We start from the raw sequence: 25196 nt of genomic DNA, 5'->3' as shown, positions 1-25196 counted from the left end.
AGATCTTTAACCTGTATTGAAACATGTCTTGCCAATTCCGTTGACATTCACCAAATGTACCTACCTAGTAGTTTTAAGTGTACCTACCCAGTTTAGCATGTTTCGTTTTAATAGTGTGGTCTCCATTTTTAGTAATTCCCGTTTGCCCGTGCCGGTTTTCCTCGTCCGAGGTTTTATGGGGTATTCTCCTATTTGTCAGACCAGAAATTATCTACAACAGGGGTAGGTCACTCGCTTGTTTCCTTTACCATTTGTACTAATTAGTATGCGCCTCCTCATGCTCCAATGCACACAGTGACCTGATTCGTCTCCATCGCAACTTAGGCTGCGTTTAACAGTACTTCAGCCAGTTTATTGTATCAGTCGAAATCTTACAATGAATGAATGAATGAATGAATGAATGAATGAATGAATGAATAGCAAGAAGTATATCTGAATGAATGAAAGAAATAGAAGAAAGAAGTGCATATGTGAATGAATGAGAAAGATATAGTAAAAGAAAGAAGTACATATGTGAATGAATGAAAGAATAAATGATACATCACGGCCATCCCTTCCAAAACATGCTAAAGAACGCAAAACTATCGTTAGATCACATGTGTTAACATCAGCTTGTTATTGTCTCCCTGGTCGGGCGTAACAATTGTCAGACAGGTTAAAACAACAAACTATCTGGTTGACTGCACAGCTGCCTGTTGACGTAGTATACCCACATCACCTACTTTCCCTGCGTAACCTTCATCTACATCACCACCCTTAATATATTGAGCAGAGAGCACAGAAGGCCGTACAGCTATAACCACTGAACCGTGGCGTCTCTCTGCTCCCAAGTTCCCAAGTGGGGGTGTCCTTCTCTTCCTCTTCCATTAATCTTAAAACATCTAACACGCTCAACGCATGCATCTTTTTATTAAAATGTGATGTTATACATAATCATAAGAGTATTTTTATGTATTATTCAGTTGATAAATTATTATTCTATGATATATATATATGTATGACACGCTGGACAGGTCTAGGGCATTTTGTGTTAATTTACCATTCCCATTTTCATAATGCTTAAAAAAGACACTCATTAATCTATCGCAGAGTTTTGTCATTCCTTCACTCCAACATGGTTGCTAAATCCCCTATGATCATAGTATATCGACTCTGCCATACCCAATTCACCTAATCCTGAGAAATCAACCAGTCATGACATACCCACATCGCCTAATTAATTTTCCGTACCTATCGAGTAAAAAATACATAAAATGGGAGGACGCCTTGTTAACTAATGGGAGTGAGCCTTGCAGGGAGTACCCTCACTCTCACAAACCCACGTATTGAGGAGAAGCGTACATAAAAATGTAAAATATTTTGCTTTGATTCTGTAACTACCCACATTATGACATTGAGACCATTTTGATTTATCTAGTAAAATACGATTGAAGAGTTTTGAGTTTGAATCTTGCCACTTTAGCGCTCTATCTTTTTTAATGGGGCGTGCATACTATAACATTTTTGATTAAATGTCATTTTTTATACTTACCTGGTAGAAAGCCAACAATGCCCACGTGAGTGGCGCTTACTCAATTTCTCTCATAACACAGTCTACAAAAAGTAGAGATGCGAGGTCAACATACGGGCGGTAGGTCACCCAGGTCACGAGATGACCTGGACACGTCATTCCCTTACCCAGCGAGGCAGACAACAAAACCCTCAGGAGGGGAGGCTGGGCGGGAACTCCCGACTGTTGGCTTTCTACCAGGTAAGTATAAAAAATGACATTTAATCAAAAATGTTATATTTTTTACATACTTATCAGGTAAGAAAGCCAACAATGCCCAGAATGGCACAGAGGCGGAGGGCTGAGAGCGTGGACGCGAGACCTCGCCCGTGCGTCTCTACGTAAAGAGGAACCAAGAAACCCTGAGGAGAGCGATCCACCGGCATCCGCCTCCGCACTAGAGGGCGGGTAGGACACCAACCGCTGTCCGGACATCTCCGATAAGGAGGAGGGATCGGCCGACAACCCCGGAAGGGAAACCCAACACGAGAAAAGACAACTCAACACTGAAGGAGTGGAGAGAAGCAACAGAAAAGTTTATTTGAGGCAAAAAGGGTGTGTAGCTGAGGTCCCCAGCTTGGCACCATACGAGAGGCGGGGGAGTGTAGGCCGCCTAAAGAGGAGCAGCCCCGCGCCGAATTAAAGGGTAAGGACCCCCCGTTCTTTGCTGGGCAAAGACCTGGGGTCCTAGCCTTGAAATGCCCGCCAGATCCTCGTTGGAGAGGGTTCGTAAATAGTGGTTGGCGAACACCAAGCCAGACTTCCAGAAGCAGCCCGCCATGATGTCCGCCACCGCAATGTTGCGGTGATAAGCCATGGTGGCCGAGACGGCCCTGATCTCGTGTGGGTTGGTTCGAGTCAGAAGAGGTCTGTCCTGGCCTTTGTAGGCCTCTATGATGGCCGACCGAAGGTATACCCCAAGAGCTCTCCGATCAATCTCCCTTTTGCTCCTCTGGGAGTGAGGGAGGAAGAGCCTCCGCCGCCCCCGAATAAGGGAGCGGTTACAGTCGGTATACACTCTGTTGGTTCTTGCAAACGAAGTCGGGGGCGAGGCCCAAGGACGCAGATCTTCCATCCGTGGCCTCAAATCTCAGGAGATCCGCCTGAAGAGCGTGAAGCTCCGATATTCGGGCCGCCGAGGCCATGGCCACTAGAAAGGTGGTCTTCACCGTGACGCGGAGGAGGGGAACCTCTTCCAGAGGCTCATAAAAATCTGACTTGAGGTGGTCAAGGACCACTGCCAGATCCCACTCAGGAGCCCTCGGCTTGCGCCGACCCTCCGCCTGTCGGAAAGACTTGATGAGCTCCCTCAGTACAGAAATGTCCAGTCCCGGCGACCTCTTCCTTATAACGGACATGATGGCCGCCAGATTGGTGTTAATGGAGGAGGCCTTGAGCCCTCGAACGTTGCGCAAGTGAACCAGATAATCAGCTATCTGGGGAAGAGTGGCAGAACCGGCCTCCACGCCGTTGTCTTCACAGAAGGAGGAAAAGGAACCCCACTGGAAGTCGTAGAGCTTCTGCGTGGTTTTCCTCTGTGAGGAAGCCAAGGCCGAGGCTACTCGCTTGGAGTATCCACTGTTCCTGAGCCCCCTTTGAATACAAGCCAGACGTGCAGATCGAATACCTGAGGGTTTTCGTGAACACGGCCGCTTGGCTTGCTTATGAGAAGGTCCCTCCGGTGAGGGATCTGAACGGGATCCTGCAGACAGAGTCTGCGAAGGGGAACGAACCAGGGCCGGGCAGGCCACATGGGAGCCACCAGAAGCAGTCTGATGGACTTGGTGGTCTGAAGCTTGGCCACTACCTGTGCTAGAACCGCTGGGGGAGGGAAGGCATAAGCGTCCATCCCTTCCCACTCTAACGACATTGCATCGGCACGGAGTGATACGGGGTCCGGCACGGGGGATACATAGATCGGGAGCTGGCAGTTCAGCCTGGTGGCAAACAGATCCAACATGGGCCTGCCGAACTGGAGACAGAGGGACTGAAACGTCCGCGGGTTCAGTTGCCACTCTGTCGAAGGAGGCGCGTCCGGCCGGGAGAGAACATCTGCCAGGACGTTCTTGGCTCCTGGAATGTGAACTGCACGGATGCTCAGGCAGAGCCTGTCTACCAGTTCGAACAGGCGGAGGGTCAGGTCTAGGAGAGGAGTGGCTCTGGTGGAGCCTTGACGGTTGATCGTCCAGGCTGCGACTGAGCTGTCCGTGTGGACCAGTAAGGTCTGGTGCCTGAGGGGAACGGACCAATGGAGGATGGCAAGTCGTACGGCGTCCAACTCCAGCACATTGATGTGCCGGTCCTGCTGGGCTGCCGACCAGGTACCTGCCGTCTGGTCCGACCCCAAGTGAGCGCCCCATCCTTGGGTGGAGGCGTCCACGAAAAGGTGACTGGTCGGGAGAGGTGTCCTTAGGGGAACTCCTTTGAGGACGTTGTCGTCCACTTGCCACCAGGTGAGGAAGTGTCTGAGGTGAGGTGGGAGACTTATTGGGTGAAGACAGTGGGTCTCCCTGACGTGCTCGTTGAGGAACACCTGAAGAGGTCGGAGCATCAGCCTCCCCCTTATGGTTAGGTCCTGGGCTGACGTCAGGAGGCCCAATATCCGCTGCCACTGCCTGAGGGACAGGGGCTCTGATAGTGCCCGAGTCATCAGGGACGCTAGCCTGGTCATCCGCTCCTTGGGTACAAAAGCCTTGAAGGCTACTGTATCCAGTATGGCACCTAGGTATTGGAGAGAGGTGGTTGGTACCAGGTCCGACTTCTCCAGGTTCACTAGCCACCCTAGGCGTCGAAGGAGGTGGATGACGAGGTCCCGTTGCGCCTCGAGAATGGAGGGCGAAGGGTTGTGAGCGAACCCATCGTCCAGGTACATAAGGAATTGGACCTGGAGTTCGTGGAGGAACTGGACGATGGATTGGGTCACACGAGTGAACAGCCATGGGGCAGAGGAAATCCCGAACGGGAGGACATTCCACTGAAAGTGCCTGCCCCCCAGGATGAAACGGAGGTACCTGCAATCCGCCAAGTGAATGGGGGTGTGCAGGTACGCATCCCGGAGGTCGAGGGACACCATGTAGTCCGAGGGCTCCAGTAACCGCATGACTGATGGAACAGTCAAGAGTCGAAAATATGGCGGCTGTTCGAGGTAGGAGGAGTTGAACTCCTTCAAGTCGTGAATCAGCCGCCATTTCCCCGAGTTGCGTTTGGGCCTGACAAAAACGGGGGAATAGAACCCGGGAGTCAGATCCTGGAGGGGGATTTCCTGAACTGCCCCCTTGGAGACTAGAGACTCCACCTGCTCTAAGGTGAGTTGGAACCTGACCGAGTCCATCGGACGTTCCACCGGAGAGCAGGTTAGAGGGGGCGGAGAGGAGATCGGGATGCGGAAGCCACGATCCAGGATCCGACACACGAACGGGTCTAGTCCTAGCTGACGCCAGTTTGGGACAAAAAGGCTCAAGCGGCCCCCAACGGGCCCGTCGAATGGAGGAATGATAGGTGGCGGAAGGATTGGCGGGCACCAAGAGTCACTTCCTCTTGGACGTCCACTTGCCCTTGTTCCGCTTCCGCGGAGTGCCCTTGCTGGGGGTTTGGAATCCCTGGTTAGCATGGCTGGGCTGGTTGGACTGGTTCGTGGGTCCTCGGCCACGACCTCCGAACCGAAAGTCCACCTTCCCTGTCCGCTTCCTAGGAGTGGATTGGTCTGCTGGAGGACCTCCCTGACGCTTGCGGGGGATGGAGCCTGCTGAGGGTCCGCCACCCGTCATGATCCGATTGGTTAGGTCCTGCTGCTGGATCTCATGGCGAGTGCGGAGAGCTTCTGGGATTTCCCCCGCGAACAAGGTGTCTGCCGACACTGAGGCGTGACGGAGGGAGTCCCTAATCTCCGGAGGGAGATTAGTGCGCCCCAGGAAGCCTTCCCGTCTGAGGTTGGTAATGGCAGCTGAAATCCTAGCAGCCGACAGGGTGACTTGTGCCACTCCGCCAGCTACCGCTCCAAATGCCCTATACAGAGGTTCCTCACCCTGTTCCATCCCTGCCTCCTTGGCGAAAGTGGCCATAGCTTGGCAGGCGTGAGCAACATAGTTGCTCAGCCCCACAATGGATCTGGCCTCCTTGTCCAAATGGATAAGGTGATTGTCCGACACCTTGTGGGGTACCCCAGCAGAAGCAGCACGAGAGATATCGGGATCCAAGGAGGGAGGATCTAAAGGAATGAGCGAGTTCGCCACTGGAAGCCTGATCCTCTGTTTGTCTGAGAGGAGGAGCTGAGGGGTAAGGCGACCTGGTCCGGCGGTGGCAACAGCCTCCTTCAGTTCCTTAGCGGCTGCTTCAAGGAAGCGGTGCGGAGGGAGGACTTTCCGAGCGGAGAGAACACAGTCTTCAGGGCAGAAAGACTCGCCTCTCGCCCTAGAAGCGGCAGAAGGTTGATCGTCCACCTCCGCCAACACCACACCGGTGTATTCCGTAATTGCCTCCAGTCTAGACGCAGAGTCAGAGACTGGAGGGTTAGACTCTGGAAGGACAGGGTCGCTCCTCCGGGAGGATAGGAATAAGTGGAGGGTCTCTTGTGTTAATGAACTCCCTAGAGGGGGAGGACCTGGGAGAAGGAGAGCGCCTCGGGGAGTGAACAGGCGTCCGCCTCCGGAGGCGGAGCGGAGAGGAGGGTTCCGCGGAACGTGCCGATGTGGGCGGACCAAGGCGTTGATCAAGGATGGACTCCACTAACCCTTTAACGGAAAGGAGAAGCCTCTCTGAGCGAACCTGCTCCCTGTCACGAGACTTCTTCGCTTTTTTTCTCCTTCCTTCTCTTCTTCTCCTTCCTCCCCTCCGCTGAGTCCCGCTCAGAGAGGACCTCACACTCTCCACAAGTGTTATCCGCAGCGCAGGGACTCTTGCAAAGCCTACACAATGTGTGAGGATCCCACTTAGCCGACTTCCTAGTGCCGCACTGAGTGCAGAAGGAGGCGAATACCATGGTGGAACGCACGACAGGGTACGCTGCCGAGGGGTGACGGCAGAGTAAACTCCTATCCGAGGAGGATAGGCACGTCACAAGCGAATGGTCCGACCAGGCGGAAGGTTCGCCTGTCCTCCGCCTCTCCGTCAAGGCGAAAGGTCCGCCAATGCTCCTCTACACCACACAAGGGTTGAGGGGAACGACAGAAGAATCTCCTAGCGAAGGGTCCGCCTAGGCGGAGGGTCCGCCTGACCTCCGCTACTGCGCACAAAGGCGCAGGTGAACGATTGTTAAGGAACCCCTAACGAAAGGTCCGCTCGGGCGAAGGGTTCGCCTGTCCTCTGCCTCTCCGTCAAGGCGGAAGGTCCGCCTATCCGCCAACCCACCTATCCGCCAGCGAGTAACGCGGAAGCCCGACAAGGGTCCGAGTGCACGAGCCACACAAGCGTGAACCGAGACACAATCGCGACACCCGTGAAGCACGTGCAAGTGGGACGACGGCCGACGACCCACAAACTGCTGGCAAGAAAGAAAAATTCAGCTAGTCGCAGATAACGAAAAACACCTAAAAGCGACTAGAATGATGATAGTAGAGAGAGAGAGAGATATAGAAAAATGCAATAAACAAAGCACACACTTAACTAGAATCCAGTAGAGCGGCCAAGCAACACGTCTTGACTCGCTCGTCTCTAGTAAGGGAATGACGTGTCCAGGTCATCTCGTGACCTGGGTGACCTACCGCCCGTATGTTGACCTCGCATCTCTACTTTTTGTAGACTGTGTTATGAGAGAAATTGAGTAAGCGCCACTCACGTGGGCATTGTTGGCTTTCTTACCTGATAAGTATGTAAAAAATAATATTTAGGTTGTTTTTAGTATTCCATCTATTTGTTTAAATTAACTGATTTACCTGTTTGTGCTTTGTTTGGGTTTTTTATTGCAAGTGGCTCAGCGAGTGAGTCTGCTTTGATACCTGTAAATTTATTCTGACGTTTGACGAGCGGGACGTAAACAAGAACATATATGGAGCCCCTGCATCAATACGTATTAAAGTGTTTGAAACATTATTCTAGCCCATTATTTGTACACAACTGATGAAATGTACCTGAAAGATCAAGGTTCATAAGAACGTACAAGGCACATTTCTCCTACCCCATTTAAGAATGTCCATTTCTGATTGGTTCACGTGGCCTTGCGAGGGAGAATAGATAATTAAGTTTTACCCCGCCACGTGGGAAAAGCCTGCATCCAGTCAGTGAACTGTAAAGCAGTGGTTCGAATCGACTATAGTTAGTACCATGTTAATATAATACATGAAGTCTTTGAATGTCATTTAGAAGTGAAAATACATAAGAATGAAGATTATTATGGATATCAACTTCTTTATGAGAGAACACAACACCTGATGAAGGAGTAAGCATTAACTCCGAAACGTTGTGTTCTCTCATAAAGAAGTTGATATCCATAATAATCTTCATTCTTAAATATAATACATGGTTTCAGCTTGTTTTGATGCTCTTTTTACATAAAGTGATATTTAAACATTCGTTATGGTAAATACGGTGTAGCAATGTGATGAAGAGTATGCGGGTTTCTTCATCCCATTTCATCCACCGATGAGAATGGTGGTATCCTCTTTTGGTTCACACCCGGATTGTCGATTGTTTTATCAAATACACAACAGGACTGTCGAAAAGCAGTGGAGTGTGACAGTGGTCAACACTGTTCTAATGACACCCGGAGCGTCGACTACCTTGGAGAACTTGTGCCCGAGAATGCCCTTGAATAGCAGAAGACTCGTCTCTACGCTAATTAACGAGCTAAAACACATACACACAGACCTCAGTGAAAGAATGAGCTGCGGAACCAATTCCTGAATGATAGTCGTCGCACGAACAGTAGTCGAGAAAGTTGGCGTCATCGTGAATCGAGGGTCTGTGAGCAATATAAACTGCATATTGTGAGACAGTGGCCACAATAAAGAATAAAGAAGAACTTGACAGAAGGCCTCAGCGTCTCAACGAGCAGCTCCAAAGACAAGAGATTTCCGTAATGAGCTGTGCTCATCAGACTGTCTGCCTCGCTCATAGTGACCACATTACTGTACTTTATAACGTATTTGGTTTTCCTTCATGTCCGGAGCGTCGAACGCCATAGTGTTGACACCTGATTACCTCCTTACGTATTACCCGAGACCTCGAATTTACAAAAATTTCAATTCAATTTTAGACAGCCCAGGCAAGTCGTTTGTTTAAGGAGTAAGAGGATTAGGAGGTATGGTCGACTAGATTTCTTTGTTTAACTAATCCCACACGGCCTTCACCAATAGAGGGAATGATTTCTGTTCAGTTATGACATTGCTGTTCTCCATATGTCTCTGTTTTCTCCACACATCTCCATGTTGTTGTATTTTTGTATGTTTTGTAACTCTGATAGGGACTGGTGAACAAGCTTTACAGTACCTCACCCATACAGCATTTAATACAAAATATAAATGAAGCATGTGTCGTCATCCATATGAACTATCATATAATAACATATGCATACATATCAGTACATCAAATACATCTATCATATAAGTAAACATGAAAAATAGAATTATGGTTTGTTGTGTCTGACTAGCTCTTTGTAGAAACACTGAACATTTGTGAGAAGGTTTTTGACAAGTTAATTAGTTTCCTGTTAAAAAATTAAAAAATCAAGCTTTGTGTTTTATGATAAAATCGTGGACGGATCAACTATTTTCTGGTTTTCACAGTGAATAAGTTCTTTTCCGTTCACCGAAGTCATCATAGACCACAGTGAGAAAAGGTCGATCTTCAAGCAGTAAGGAAGACCATGATAGCGTATGGAGTACGTGTGTCTTGGTCATCTCCTCCGTTATCCCCTCCCCGAATCCACACCCCACCAGGGCGTGTAGGACTTGTCTCGGTGAATAAAAAGGGACTCCTATAACCCCATATACCCCTAATCACAATGCTATAATTTGTCGTTTTTGTGTATCCGGTTTTGTGTATTCTGTAATGTTGTATAGTACTGGTGAAGTGTTAATCAAAGCAATATTTTGCTTGCTAAACGAACCACATTTTTTGAAAATCAAAATATGTTTTAAGCACATTTCCAAAATTGAAATGCAGCATGCACACAATAACTAAATTGGAAGGAATATCGTGCCGGACAAGGTTTTCCAGAGCACCTGCACATAAATGTCAATGTCTTTCAAAGACTAATATGTGCAGGTCTTGCAAAAGGACAAAGCAGGTATGCTTGACAAAGTTCTTGCAAAGGAGGTTTATACACAACACCAAAACCAACCGGTCAGCTCGACGCCTTATAGAACAATCAATTCGAGATTTCCTTTGAATGTGAGATATTTGGCTGCGCGTCTTGCGCAATCAGTCTTTTTCATCCATATACACTCACGAACACCTGTTCATTTCAAAGCTGGTGTCTCCTAATGACCTAATGTGATCCATGGATGAATTTTGTAAATGACAAGTAAAATACACATGAAAGCGGCAGCTGTTATACTCCAATAAGCAAGACCAGCGGACGAGTCATGACTTTTTCGGTGCAAATTGTCGTAGGCGCTTTGCGGAAATTACGTAAGTGAACGCGGAAGAAACAGAAAGCGCCATCGTTCCTCTCAGTTTCCATTGTCTTTGCGAGTTATGCTGAGATACTCAACAAACAGAAATAAAAGTCAAAATGATGAAAAAGTGGAAATCAGTGTGTGGATTAGAACTTGAAAATCACTCATGAAGTCTCTGACAAAGTAATATCTGTTCAGGTCATGATCATTTGGAAAAAAATACGAAAGTTCTATGGATATACAACTTCTTATAAGGTAAGCAGCATTTCGGCGTAGCTGTTAAACTCGTTATCAAGAAAGGAATATCTTACAGGTAGTCCTGTAAGTTAAACCTTTGTTTTGGGTCGAGGTCAAAATCGTTTGGTGTAGTGACAACGGTGTTGATTTATGGGATTAGACACGGCTTTTCTATAAAAAAAAGTAAAATGTGTGTCCTCAGGAAACGAAATAAGACACTGTACCAGAATGTAAGTGAATCGATGTTAGCGAGTTCAATCAGTGACTTCAGTTAAAATGGGCTTTCAGTTCACTCCTTCCAGTAGTAATGAGTTATTTAGTTTCTTGGTAAAATTGCTTGCAAGGTGAATGTTGAAAATGACAGTTTTCAGGATCATTTTAACAACTTCAGTTATGGCAAATGCGCTGCTATGCTTCACGTTTCGTCCTACTTATTTTACGGGAAAATACCTTTGTGTAAACAGCTATATGTTCATTCTGAGAACTGGTAAAAAGGGAGAATATATCTCGTGAAAATGAATTTTGAAAGACTGCAGATCAACAGTTCCAGTTGTCTCAACAACATAATTTCTAAAATACTTAGAGACAACAATCACGGAAGCCAAAGTAAATCTGTGTAGCAAAAATAGTGAAAATTTATTTAAAAAATAGAAAAGTAAACGCAAAGTCAATCTTGATTACATTACGTATTCCTCATAGCCCGATATAATGATTACACATTAATAGTATGGATACGTTAATGTATAGTTTAAACTAATCTCCTCAAGTAATCGGGACTGGATTGTCAAGCATAAACATACATATCAATGCCGCTCCATACCAATAATATAATTACATAACATACATGATAACAACACTTCATGTTCCGCTCGTCAAACGTCAGAATAAATTTACAGTTATCAAAGCAGACTAACAGGCCCACTAGCAGTAAAAAACAAAACAAAAACAAATAAATTAATAAATCCAAATGAATAGATGGAATACTAAAAACCACCAAAATATGCACGCCCCCTTTAAATAGGTAGAGTGCAAAAGTGGCAAACCGGTAAAATATGCCAAGATTTAAACTCAAAACTATACAATCGTATTTTACTAGATAAATCAGAATGGTCTCAATGTCATAATGTGGGTAGTTACAGAATCGAAGCAAAATATTGTACATATATGTATCATGAAATAATAATTTATCAACTGAATAACACATAAAAAATACTCTTATGATATGTATAACATCACATTTGAGTAAAAAAAATGCATGCGTTGAGCTTGTTAGATGTTTTAAAGATCAATGGAATAGGTAGAAAAGGACACCCCCACTTGGGAACTTGGGAGCAGAGAGACACCACGGTTCAGTGGTTACAGCTATAGGGCCTTCTGTGCTCTCTGCTCAATATATTAAGGGTGGTGATGTAGATGAAGGTTACGCAGGAAAAGTAGGTGATGTGGGTATACTACGTCAACAGGCAGCTGTGCAGTCAACCAGATAGTTTGTTGTTTTAACCTGTCTGACAATTGTTACGCCCGACCAGGGAGACAATAACAAGCTGATGTTAACACATGTGATCTAACGATAGTTTTGCATTCTTTAGCATGTTTTGGAAGGGATAGCCGTGATGTATCATTTATTCTTTCATTCATTCACATATGTACTTCTTTCTTTTATTATTTCTTTCATTCATTCACATATACTTCTTGCTCTTCATTCATTCATTCATTCATTCATTGTAAGATTTCGACTGATACAGTAAACTGGCTGAAGTACTGTTAAACGCAGCCTAAGTTGCGATGGAGACGAATCAGGTCACTGTGTGCATTGGAGCATGAGGAGGCGCATACTAATTAGTACAAATGGTAAAGAAAACAAGCGAGTGACCTACCAAGGTAGGTACACTTAAAACTACTAGGTAGATACATTTGGCGAAAGTCAGTGGAATTGACAAGACATATTTCAATACAGTTTAAAGATCTCACAACACCGTTTATTAATGTGTCCCAGCATAGTCACTGGAGTTTGGTCACTCTTGATTAGGGCTTTCACAAATAACTTCAACTTCATAGATATAGGTTGAATTTTGGTATATTTATAGAATACCTAAATTCAAAAGAATCTCAAGGCTTAGTATTCTAAGTGTATTGTATATGTTGCTGGAAGTAAAGCTCTGTGTTCGGGACCCGTGAAGATCTGGAGTAGAAGAGGGCCTCAACAACCCATGCTTGCCATAAAAGGCGACTATGCTTGTCGTAAGAGGTGACTAACGGGATCGGGTGGTCAGGCTCGCTGACTTTTGCTGACACATGTCATCAGTTTCCAATTGTGCAGGTAGATGCTCACACTGTTGATCACTGGATTGCCGCCGCCATATTGCTGGGATATTGCTGAGTGCGACATAAAACTAAACTCACGAAATTAAACTGAATTTTCATTCGAATTTCATCTATTTTTAAACCATATGTTTGCAAAATAAAGAAAACGAGCAAACGAAAATATTTTCGTCCACGAGAGAGATTAGTCGAATTAAGACCGGAATGATTTCATTTTTTTTTTGTCGTGATACTTATAAACACACTTTCATTCATAAATTTACAACCCCCAAGACAATAAAAAAAAACTATGAAAATTTAAGTGGAAATCCAGATCCTATACTTGTTACAAATTAGCAGAATTAAGTCAAAATGAGTTGAATTTTGTGCCATGATACTTACAAATATATCCTCATTCATTTACAAAATCCAAAACACGGGAAAAGATGTATTTTGAGTAAAAGTGATTATTCTGGCATATTTTTTAAAAATCTTCCTAAAGTCGCAAAATTAAGTCAAAATCAGTTGAATTTTGTGTCATGATACTCACAACGGCACTTTCATACATTTACATCCTCCAAAACATTAGGAAAGATGTATTTGGAGTGAAAAGGAAAGATTTTCGCTCATGGGCCCAATGTTTTTCGCCCATGGGCGAGATGTTTTTGAAAATCGGTCTCAATAAGCAGAATTAAGTCATAATGAGTTGGATTTTGTGCCATGATACTCATATATATATCCTCATTCATTTACACCTCCAAACCACAGGAAAAGATGTATTTTGAGTGAAGGCAAATATTCTCGCCCATGGGCCAAAATGTCTTTCTCCCATGGGCGAGAGTTTTCAAAATTGCTCTCATTTAGAGGAATTAAGTCAAAGTGAGTTGAAATTTCTGTCATGATACTCATAAATGTACTTTCATTCATTTACATCCTCCAAATATTGGAAAAGATGTGTTTGGGGTAAAAGGAAATATTCTCGCCCATGGGCCAAAATGTTTTTCACCCATGGTTGAGATTTTGTTAAATAGCTCTAAATTAACGGAATTAATTCAAAATGAGTTGAATTTTGTGACATGATACTTATGAACATACTTTCATCCATTCACAACCTCCAAAACATGGGAAAAGGTGTATTTTGAGTAAAAGTAAATATTCTCACCCATGGGCCAAATGGTTTTCGCCCATGGGCGATTCTTTTTGAAAAATCACTCTTAATTAGCCGAATTAAGTCAAGATAAGCTTAATTTCGTGTCAAGACAATAATAAATACACGTTCATTTATTGAAAAACAGCACAGCCTGGAAAAAAAACATGTAGATTCAATGAAATTAATTATTCTCGTCCATGGGCCAATATGTTTTTCACCCATGGGCGAGATTTTTCAAAATCGCTGTCAGTTAGCAGAGTCAAGTCACAACAAGCTGAAATTTGTGTCATGATACTTATTAACATTTTTTCATTCATTTACAACCTCCAAAACATTCATTCTGGATGAAATGAAACACTTTCGCCCATGGGCCTACCCATTGGCCACTGTTCGCCCATGGGCGTGCCCATGGGCGAGCGAGTTTAAATTTTGAGTTTTCGAAAAAAATTTTTTTCATTTTTTCATCCTTAGCACACATACATAACAGCTGCCTGTTTAAGAATGAAGATTTTTTATGGATATCAACTTCTTTATGAGAGAACACAACGTTTCGGAGTTAATGCTTACTCCTTCATCAGGTGATGAAGGAGTAAGCATTAACTCCGAAACGTTGTGTTCTCTCATAAAGAAGTTGATATCCATAAAAAATCTTCATTCTTATGTATTTTCACTTCTAAATGACATTCAAAGAGCTGCCTGTTTAATTTTGCGAAATCCCTTGTGAGAGAGTGGCCACAGGGCTGAGAGTTTCTGGACTATTGTGAGTCCAGAATTAAATTGTGACGTGTTATTAGGTTTTTCAACCTCGGGTGCATTCGCACTCGATAAACTAGGAGATGGGCGACCCTGACATTATTTCCTAAGGGTGTGAACTCTCACGTCAAGCGCCTGATGAATATTCAAACACTCGCCATGACATAAGAGTATTAATACCACAGATGAACGACCTGCTGTGGGTATGAACACGTGCCCACTGCTGGTCCCACGAGGCGACTGAGCGAATCAGTTGTTAGACCTGTTGACCAGGGCCTCCTTTCACAAAGCACTAAAGTGATCGTAAGCCACTAAGGTAACATATGCGCATTTTAAAGAATGAGAGTTTAGGTTAACCCTAGTAAAGATTGCTTCGAGAAAGGAGTCCCTGACAGATAGCGTGTCACAGTTCCGTGCAGCTGACGGGGTGGATCAGTGCTTACAATGTTGATCACCGGATTGCCTGGATCATCTTTGATTATTTACAGACTGACAAGTTAAAGATGGGGTTAAACCTTTAAAAAGAAAAACAGACACATTAATGATAGTTATATTCGGTTGAAAAGAGCGTCATAACATTTGTGATAATATGATTCATAATGCACTCAGCCTACGTGGTTGGACTGTGCCTTTTAGAGAGGGGTAAATGTAGCATGTGGTATATTTACTATGGCAGGGTATTGACAAGATTGTATTGCAGTATACATGTGTATTGTGATATGGGTACCCGTATTGCGATACGTATTGTGATAATTGTTTGACCGCGAATAGCACTATCTGTGCATATTAATCATAATTCCTACATTAGTTCCTAACCATATATGTTATGGTTCTGATAACAGCAATCTCAAAAATAGGTTGCATAGTCATGGATACTATTTTAGTTTTATATAATAACTATTTGTAGTATTACTGTATGCAGTGTTGTCATTGAATGACGAAGCAATCTGTTGTGAATACGAACATGTGAATATGTTGATTTTAATTAAAACCCTAAAGATTATCACAAAAGTTCATACATGTTCTTTACCCAATATACCGGTTCTCAGAAAATAAAATATATTGCAATACGTATAGTTTCAAAAGCGTTCAAAGAATTTCCGGATCGCACTTTTTATCAGACTAACAACTAGTCTCTGAAATGACCATATTTTACGGACAAAATGTAATGAAAAGGAGCCATGAGACTTTGAAGCTGTGGAAATCTAGACATGCTACATTTTCTAGACTTTCCTGGGCTTTCTTGGATATATTTCCTTCAGGGCTGACTACTTTCTTAGTAAAGTTGAATGCTTTCTTAGTAGAGAAAGGGGTCTAAATTTTCGAAGCACTATTAGCGCTAAGGTACTTGCAAGTGCCATACATTAACTTCCTTACAACAGATTTTGGAGTTCAACTTGATACAAAGTAGGACTGTTCTGTCCTGAACTCTCCTCAAGGCAAGGAATGTTGGCGTTATCGAGAATGTGCAATCTCAAAACATCTGTTAACAAAGTCAGCAATTTACAGACAGTGACTTGAACATTTTATCTTTGGTATCTGCAAAGAAAGAATGTCTTCCATTTTTCATACGCGCAGCTGTGTGACGTCACAATTATTGTGAGCATTATTTCATCTCTTTGTAAGATGTTCGGTGTGTATATGAAACATGACAGTATGCCATTTGATTACATTTTGCTCTCTATATGCCTATAATTTGTAAGTATGGTTTTACGTCGCTTTTGACAATGCACCAGCAATATCACAGCGGGGCACACCAGAAATGGGCTTCACACATTGTAACCATGTCGGGAATCGAACCCGAGTCCTCAACGTGATGAACATGTGCTTTAACCACTGTCCTTCCCTGTCGACCCTGTATGCTCTTAAAAACCAAACATCCAGTCATCAGGACAGAGCACCCTAATCAGGCCCTCACACATACTTACATCAACAGCTTTTCATACCGCTAACTGGAGACACAACATGAGCGAGTGCGACATGACGGACTATCGTACTCCATCACAACCGATCTTCAGCTACCTTTGGTTGGCGCAAAAGACGACAAAGGGGATCGGGTGGACAGGCTCGATGACTTGGTTGACACATGCCGTCGTATCTCTATTGAGTGGATCAAAGCTCATGATGTTTGGACCAGTCAATCATTGGATTGACTGCATGTTTGTTGTTATCAAATACAAAATATATCATCAATGCAAAGGGTTAATTAAGCATAGTTAACACTACGTCCAGGGAGTTGATACACTGACACCAATAAGGCAACAGCTGTTAAATAAATCCACTTCACAGAATATGTAAGTGTATGAGCAGTGAGGTTCCAGTTAAGGCAGGTACCACTGTCCACATCCTCAATGATTTCAAAGGCAAGTGCTGAACTTTGACCTTTCTTTAGCCCATCTCAATACACCGAGGATCATATTAATCTGTAACATACCGCTCAACGGCAGAGTAATATAATAATCCAAGGGACACAACCTCTGTATGGAAAAATATTAAGCGTCATACATTTATAGACGAGGCAGCCTCGCGAACAGCACACAAGGAGTGAACAGCAGTGTTTGGTAATATGAAGTGCATAGGTTTAATAGCGCTCCTAACTGTAGCGTGTGTCCAAGCTGATGTTCAGGACGACTTCAAATATCTTACCTCCATATTCGCCGGAGTGTATGACAACCTCAATCAGTATGAAAGTGACATTCGTCGTGGTTTGCCTCCTCAAGACAGACACCTTCATCTCATAACATCAGTAGCAGCTGAAGACGTGCCAGTCCTACAAGGAAGGACCAGTTTCTATCTGGAACAGTATCTCAATGGAAATCAAAGTGATCTCATCAGGCAGCGGATTTACAGTTTTGGTATCGACACGGAGAACAGAATTAACCTGAAACTCTATTCCCTGGTTGATCAAGCTAAATTCGCCCATGCCCCAAGTAACTCCCCACTCTTCAAGAAGCTGACAATGAAAGACATTGTGTATGCATCTGGATGTGATGTGTACTGGACCCGTGTTTCTGATGATTTCTTCAGAAGTAATATGTTCAACACATGTGTTGTTCCCATAGGTGGAGCTGAGGTAAGCATGGGCAGGACCCAGTGTTTTGCCGTTATTGATTTGACATATGTCGATAAGCGTTCACTTTCATCATTAGAAGACTAGGAACCAACCAAAATTTGGAACCCCGAAAACACGTCGATGTGTCATCGTCGTTGCTGAAGTCATGACCACTTTGTTCACAATGTCGACATCGACATGGAGTGAACGTCACCGTTACTGATGTTATAACGTCATCATTAGTGGACTAGACGTGGTGGATCTGAGAACGTCTTACGTCATTATAACGGAGTTCGTAATGTCATCAATTATTAGTTTGATTAAGTCGTCATCGTTAGTTTTATAACGTAAGCAACATCGTTTCGCTACATCATCGGTTATGTTGTTCATTACGGTATCGTTCTTTCCATAACGCCATTATAGATTTCATAACGTCATCATCAAAGGTTTCATGACGTAATCATTTACTTGCTTCATTACGTCGTCATCCTTAGTTTAATAATGTCATCATAACTGATTTCATAATGTCATCAATTAAGTCATGAGTCATAAGTTAGTTTCGTTAATCTTTGTCATTGAATATATAACGCCCTAGTTTGTTTTTCGACGTCAGCAACGTGCAGTACTACATCGGTGCTTTATTACCTACTTCATTGTTTCAGGTTCTCATCATCGACAAAAGTACATTGTCATCGACGTACTTAACAGCTGATGAGACGTGGATCTTCATTAAGAACGGATCTGTGCTCAAGGTCTACCCCTCACCATACAACATGACGAAACAAAGCTCCTATGAACTTCCCGCGTACGTACATGTTAGCGTGCCGAATATAGATCATGATAATACTAAGTTTGTCAACTATTGAATTGAAAAATACTTCTAGAGGTGCTACTACTCAACGCACATCAGTAGCATACGGGTTAAATATGATCTTCAGCAACACATGCTTGTCGTAAGAGGCGGCTAACGAGATCAGGAGGTCAGGCTCGCTCACTTGGTTGACGCAAGTCTTTGTAGCCCTGACTTGGTTAACACAAGTCATTCTATCCCTGACTTGGTTGACACAAGTCATTGTATTCCTGACTTGGTTGACACAAGTCATTGTATCCCTGACTTGGTTGACACAAGTCATTGTATTCCTGACTTGGTTGACATAAGTCATTTTATCCCTGACTTGGTTGAAACAAGTCATTGTATCCCTGACTTGGTTGACACAAGTCATTTTATCCCTGACTTGGTTGACACAAGTCATTGTATTCCTGACTTGGTTGACACAAGTCATTGTATTCCTGACTTGGTTGACACATGTCATTGCATCCCTGACTTGGCTGACATAAGTCATATTTTCCCTGACTTGGTTGACACAAGTCACTGTATCACTGACTTGTTTGACATAAGTCATTGTATCCCTGACTTGGTTGACACAAGTCATTGTATCACTGATTTGGTTGACACAAGTCATTGCATCCCTGACTTGGTTGACACAAGTCATTGCATCCCTAACTTGGTTGACACAAGTCATTGTATCCCTAACTTGGTTGACACAAGTCATTGTATTCCTGACTTGGTTGACATAAGTCATTTTATCCCTGACTTGGTTGACACAAGTCATTTTATCCCTGACTTGGTTAACACAAGTCATTTTATCCCTGACTTGTATCCCAAAGACAGTTGATGTTCTTGATGATAAGATGCGTCTTCTGAAACACTTGAACTGTACCCGTAACACAAACAAGCACGCGCGCGCACGGTCACACACACGTCATTATATACATAGAAGAGCATGGTGGTGTGTCACCATATGTTTTAGTTAACAATCTTACGTCATACTTCCGAATGAAATAGATCATATGTGAAAACCCCAGGTTTCTGTCCACTATGTCAACCGTCGTGCTGTCAATATCGTGTACCGTAGTTGCCGGGAATCCTAAGCCCTTTGTCACAATACAATATTGTCGTCAGCGATCCCGTGTCAATCTCACCTGACACAATGGAAACACTCACACAGAACATGTGTTGGATGTCAAAGTCCATCTGATAAGAGTGTTGCGTGCCTTAAGTTGTCACCAATCTGTCTTACTACCCGCCCCCGCCGGCGTGAGGGTGTACGTGCTGATTAGCTGAAGTTTGATTACGAAGTGGTTTAGACAATTCGTGGGGTATTGGGTGCCGTTTTGAGCCGAGTCATATTTGGCCGACGGTGTCTTTGGAGTAGTTGGTCGGTGGCGCCGTACTTACAAGCATGGTTCAGCTGATTGATTAGCGTCATGTTGCTGACACCGCAACCGCTACTTCTACTACTGCTGCTACTACTGCCACTAGTCGTAACCTGTGAAGAGCTGGGTTAGAGATGATCTTCAGTAACCCGTGCTAGTCGTAAGAGGCGACTAACTGGATGGGGTGGTCAGATTCGATTGTCACATGTGTTCGGTTCCCAGATAAATAGATTGGTGGTCCATTGATCATCACGTTTTTGTCTGGTTCAGACTAGATTGTTTACAGACCGCCGCCATATAGCTGGCATAGTGCCCCGTAAAACTTACTCACTCACTCGCTACTATTTGTACTGATTAATAGTTGCAGTAGTGGTAGTACTGTAATCTTTTACACGTTACATAGAAAGCAGCCAGTAACATTTCGTTACATCAGTCTGTTTGTTGCAAACATGTTTGTCATTAGAACAGTTTAGTGTTGGTGCGTCGGAAATGGGAACCGCTGAGTTCTTATTCAGCAACAGTGGCAGCAGACCTACTTCATTAACAGTAGCACATACAGTGTCTTTTAAGGAAGTGAATCTGTCACCAAGCAATAAATGGGTACCCGGTAGAAGTTAGTGACTCTTAACGTTCACTGATATACGGCGTTTAGGTTGGATGTTCTCTTGTGGTTAAAAAAATCTATCACGCAATGTTCATTTCACTCAGTAGTAATGTAGAGCCTTGAGAATATTTCGGTATGTGTTCGTCGTTTATGCACTGAAAGAACGACCAACCAACCGACTGCAAGTGGAACACGCACTGCCTGCTCCAAGTGGAGGCCTATTCACAACGAACAGGCAATCGGCATTAGGTGGAGCGTACACTGCACCTTTGAAGTGGAAACCAGTTCACAACGACGAACCAACCAACAGCAAATGGAACATGCACTACCTATTCCAAGTAGAAGTCGATTCAGAACGACCGGCCAATCGACAGCAAGTGGAACATGCTCTGCCTCATGAGAAGATACAATATGGTGTGCGTCCATACGAACGAAGATCATACGAGGTGATGAGACGCCTATCATCACGGTTGAGGTGATATGTTGAGGCATATCAATCATTCAGCTTCATGCTGAAACAGTTTTTATCGTAAAATATTGACATAATTATGGCATAAACTGGAACTTTTTCGTTATTTTGTATTTATACCGAATAATGGGAATGACTGCTTCATGTTGTGTAGTAGTTTGGTGGTCGTTTATTCGGGATTGGAAGAAGTGCACGTGACTACCATGGATGGACCACGAGATGTTTGTAGGTCACGGGACGAAACTTGGATACATATTTATCACTGTTTGTAAAACCTCCATCACAGCTGTATCTGACCTTATCTTGTCATCTCAACTGCTGAATCACTGAATCTACAATACAGACAGAGCTGGATAGGGAACATGTGATGGTGTTTGGCTCGGCTGGTGACCAGGTGTTGGTCAGAGACACATTCCGAAAATGATTAAATGTTCATTGTTGCTGTGGTCTCATCATTATCTCGAACGTTATAGTCCTCATTCTATAGCTAAAAGTATTCTAATTTTGGCGTTAGTTACGTATAAATTATCTTTAGTTATAGTATTTACCTTAAACATTTGAATCAGCTTAAATACTGATACAATAGCGATAATATTTGATATGTATGAGTGAGTTACGCATACACAATGCAATTTAAAACAGGTGTTTCATATGCTATATTTGAGTTAAAGCTTTCTCAGATTATGCAAAGTGAGTGAGTGAGTGAGTGAGTGAGGTTTCACGCCGCGTTTAGCAGGTTTCCAGCAAAGGGCTTCACACCGTGTACATCGAACCCCGGCCTTCGCCGTCAACCCATAAGGAGAATCAAAATAATGACTGAATATCATGAAGTGTACTTTAGAGTGAGTTACAAGTTATTAATGTGAAATTGGACACATCACGGACATTGAGATGTTCACGTGGGATCTCACTATAATTCCAGAAGACAATGGCGAGGACTCTGATCCAGACTAAAGTTAAAACGTAATCTGCCTGTGTCATTTGCAATAGTTAAGGCAAGCGGCATTAGCAAACGCCTGACCACCCGTCCTTCAATCTTACTGGGGTAGCAGTATCATCACGTGAGGGTAGCACGTGATTAGGTCAAATACGTCCCTGTTTGTACTCCACGTCTATATAAAGATACATACTCTAGTTAAGTCATGCAAGGGGCTTAACAGGTGCCCGTGTCAAACAGCTAGGACACAGACATGTGAAGCAAAGTGAAATATGAGTGGCCTGTTTCAATGTGATTTTCCTTCGGCGTATTCAATGCTTTTATTATATTTTTAAATGTAGTTAATTATGTCATTCGTTATTGCAAATATATTGTTTTAAGTCTGTTTTGGGTTAATTGATAAGAAATTACAATTTTACGACAATCAGAAGAATAACTGTTAAACAGGGACAGAACGGAAGAATAAATAAAAAATGAAATAAATAAAGAAAACAAGTTGAAGAATAAACAATTCACCACGCCCAGACGGTTAATGTGTGTAACTTTAAATTAGATTAATTCTAATATGAAACTGTCTTCAAAAAGAGGTAAAACGTAATCACTGAGAGAGATGTTTTGGTGTATTGCTACCATCCTTATCAAGCAAGTGATGACCCCGAAGCGTTGCGTCCATTGCAATAAAGACGTTGTCGATCAATGTAACTTGTTCCTCTTGATCATGTCAACCTCTAAACTGATTCTAATGTCAGGGTAATCGTTGTCTTGCAGGATTCACACGCATCCCTCTCAAGTCGACTCCACCCAGCTGAGCGGCTTCGATGAGATCTTCAACTCTCTGGTCCAGGGTCAGCTTGTCCGGTACTACTTGAAGACGTCGGACTGCGCTGTGTCCGGGGGACAAGGGGCGGGAGCTTTGCCTCAGATGGGAGGCTTCATTGACACATTCGAGTACTTCAACGATCCAGCATTCGGGCCGACCCCATACTTTGGCTTTTCAGCATTCATCCCAGAGAGAAATGCCACTGGTTAGTACTGACTGTGACACTATGGGATCTGTCGGTATGGGGCGGCAAGGTGGTATAGTTATATATGACTCGAGCTCGATTACAAAAAAATGGGTACCGCGTGTAAATGACTTGGTGTATTGACTTGGTCACTCCACTCCATTCAACTGTGCGGTCAGTCGGTTTCCATGGATAAGTGACACAGAAACTTGTTAACGTGCCATTGGACTAAGAAATTAAAGTATTTTACATGACGGTAAGATAAAAGTGTTATCCAAAGCAAGACGATGACCATGCATTCTTGTTGTCTAGGAGGTCTGGTAATCCTGCTGAAAGAGGGCTTGGTGTATAAAACTGGCGATGTTAAACTGAGGCTCACGACGTTATCTGTGGACTACCAAACAGTTATCAACAAGCAGAACTTAGTTTGTAAAATTGGCTCCAAAACATCAAAGTGAGAATTTTTAGCACTTTTCATAACTCATTACAAAAGAGCTCATCTTGTGAAAAGCACATCTTTTGACAAAGGGGTATTCTGAAATACTATAGTCCTAAAACTGCTGTATCTTTGTGGTGAAAGGAATTGTCTCAAGATATTTAGAAAGTTTTCATTACAGTTCATAAAATACATTTATTCCAACAATAAAATAAAAATACAATTTTGGGAAAGGCAAGAGCCTGATTTTCGTCCTCGACAAAGGATACTGGACAAGGGTGTTTAGTAAAAAGTGTATCCGTATGTCTATGGCAGATTGTAAGTCGTTATTACACACGGGATCTGATGAAACATTTCAGTGCTTAAATATCCATTAATATTACAGCGGATCGGCCATGTTCTTCTCTGGAGGACGCACAATCAAACAACTGACGACTTTCAGCAGTTTTGTGTCGGCACTCCAGAGTGGAGCCCACGTACGATTCGTTGTGAACTACAACTCTGGGTGTAAAGGCAATCGGCGGAGGAAGAATTGAAGGTTGGTATTAGATATTCAGTTCGTATTGTTAGTTTGTTTCAGAGCCTTACTCTGAATAATCCAGGAATGTTACGTTGATCTGTAGAATATTCGAGTCTGAACCGGACAACGAGAGACTGACATCAACATCCACTCACAAATTAGGGATATGTCTTACATGCAATCAGCTTGCAAATCAAGATTACCGTCCGATACATTTAGATGTCTCTTGTGATATGCTTGAAACCTAAATAAAACTTCTTCGGCCAGTTTTCGTGTACGGATTGTACCAAATCAGACCAGAAACTCTTAAACAAGGGAACGATAGACAGGGACAGTGGCGCATTTCTTGCACACACATCCTCTCTCGAAGTTACATCCATGAGTTCTCATATTCTGTTCCAAGTAAACAGCCTGATGACATTTACTTTCATGTCTGACAATTTGTACTGAGCCTTTGAGTGAAAGATTGAAGTTTAAACAGCGTTTAGCAAGAACCTACGAGTAAACCTTAAATGGACTACACAGAAATAAAAAATATGGGAATGTATGTATGTATGTATGTGTGTGTATGTATATACATATATATATATATATGTATAATTATTATATATATATGTGTGTGTGTGTATATATATACACACACACACATATAATATATATATATATGTATATATGTATATATGTATGTATATATGTATGTATGTGTGTGTGTGTGTGTGTGTGTGTGTGTGTGTGTGTGTGTGTGTGTGTGTGTGTGTATATATATATATATATATGTGTGTGTGTGTGTGTGTGTGTGTGTGTGTGTGTGTGTGTGTGTGTGTGTGTGCATATACAGGCTAACACACACTTGCAGGCGTTTCAAAGAACTAAGTATCGTGTTGAAAAGGAGTGTACAACGCTGAATGTTTGTTGACTGAAATGAACGTGTGCTCCTCTATGAATAGAAAAGTTTTCATTTTTTGAGAATCTCAGTTCATGTTGTATTCCAATTACCTCATGTAGTCTCACTGAATATTAGGCAATACTTTTCTTGACTGCATTAAAAATTTAGTATCGTCAAACGAAACAAATACCATGTTTCAGTTTTATTGCACTATTGACTATCTTTTACAAGATTTCGAGGTCTCTGCTGACGGGAGCATGGTGAAATCGTCACAGTTCAAAATCATCACCAATTACCAGGGAGAAGGCTACGTAGAAGACATCGTCATCGGCAGCTTCTACTCCAACAGCAGCGCCATCTTCATCGCTTCTGACGTCATGGTGGACACAAACGATGACGTCTACGTAGAGGAGATAGACTGTGAGATCAATGGACTACGGCCAGGGGGAGGCGTTTACCTCTTCCATGTGGTCTGAAACATCGTGGACATTGATCGAAGTGAGGTCTAGGACGTGACCTTGAAGATACC

At 43.3% G+C, this 25196-nt stretch overlaps 1 pseudogene; it reads left to right on the top strand.

Annotated features, from left to right (window-relative positions):
- The first annotated feature begins 17108 nt into the window (after positions 1–17108).
- On the top strand, positions 17109–25143 carry LOC137280940 (uncharacterized; annotated as a pseudogene).
- The last annotated feature ends 53 nt before the right edge of the window (positions 25144–25196 follow it).

The sequence above is a fragment of the Haliotis asinina genome, chromosome 4 (genome assembly GCF_037392515.1).
Source record: "Haliotis asinina isolate JCU_RB_2024 chromosome 4, JCU_Hal_asi_v2, whole genome shotgun sequence".
In the NCBI taxonomy this organism is placed as follows: Eukaryota; Metazoa; Mollusca; class Gastropoda; order Lepetellida; family Haliotidae; genus Haliotis; species Haliotis asinina.
The sequence above is the reverse complement of the archived record's forward strand: the minus strand, read 5'-3'. Positions and strand labels throughout refer to the sequence as shown.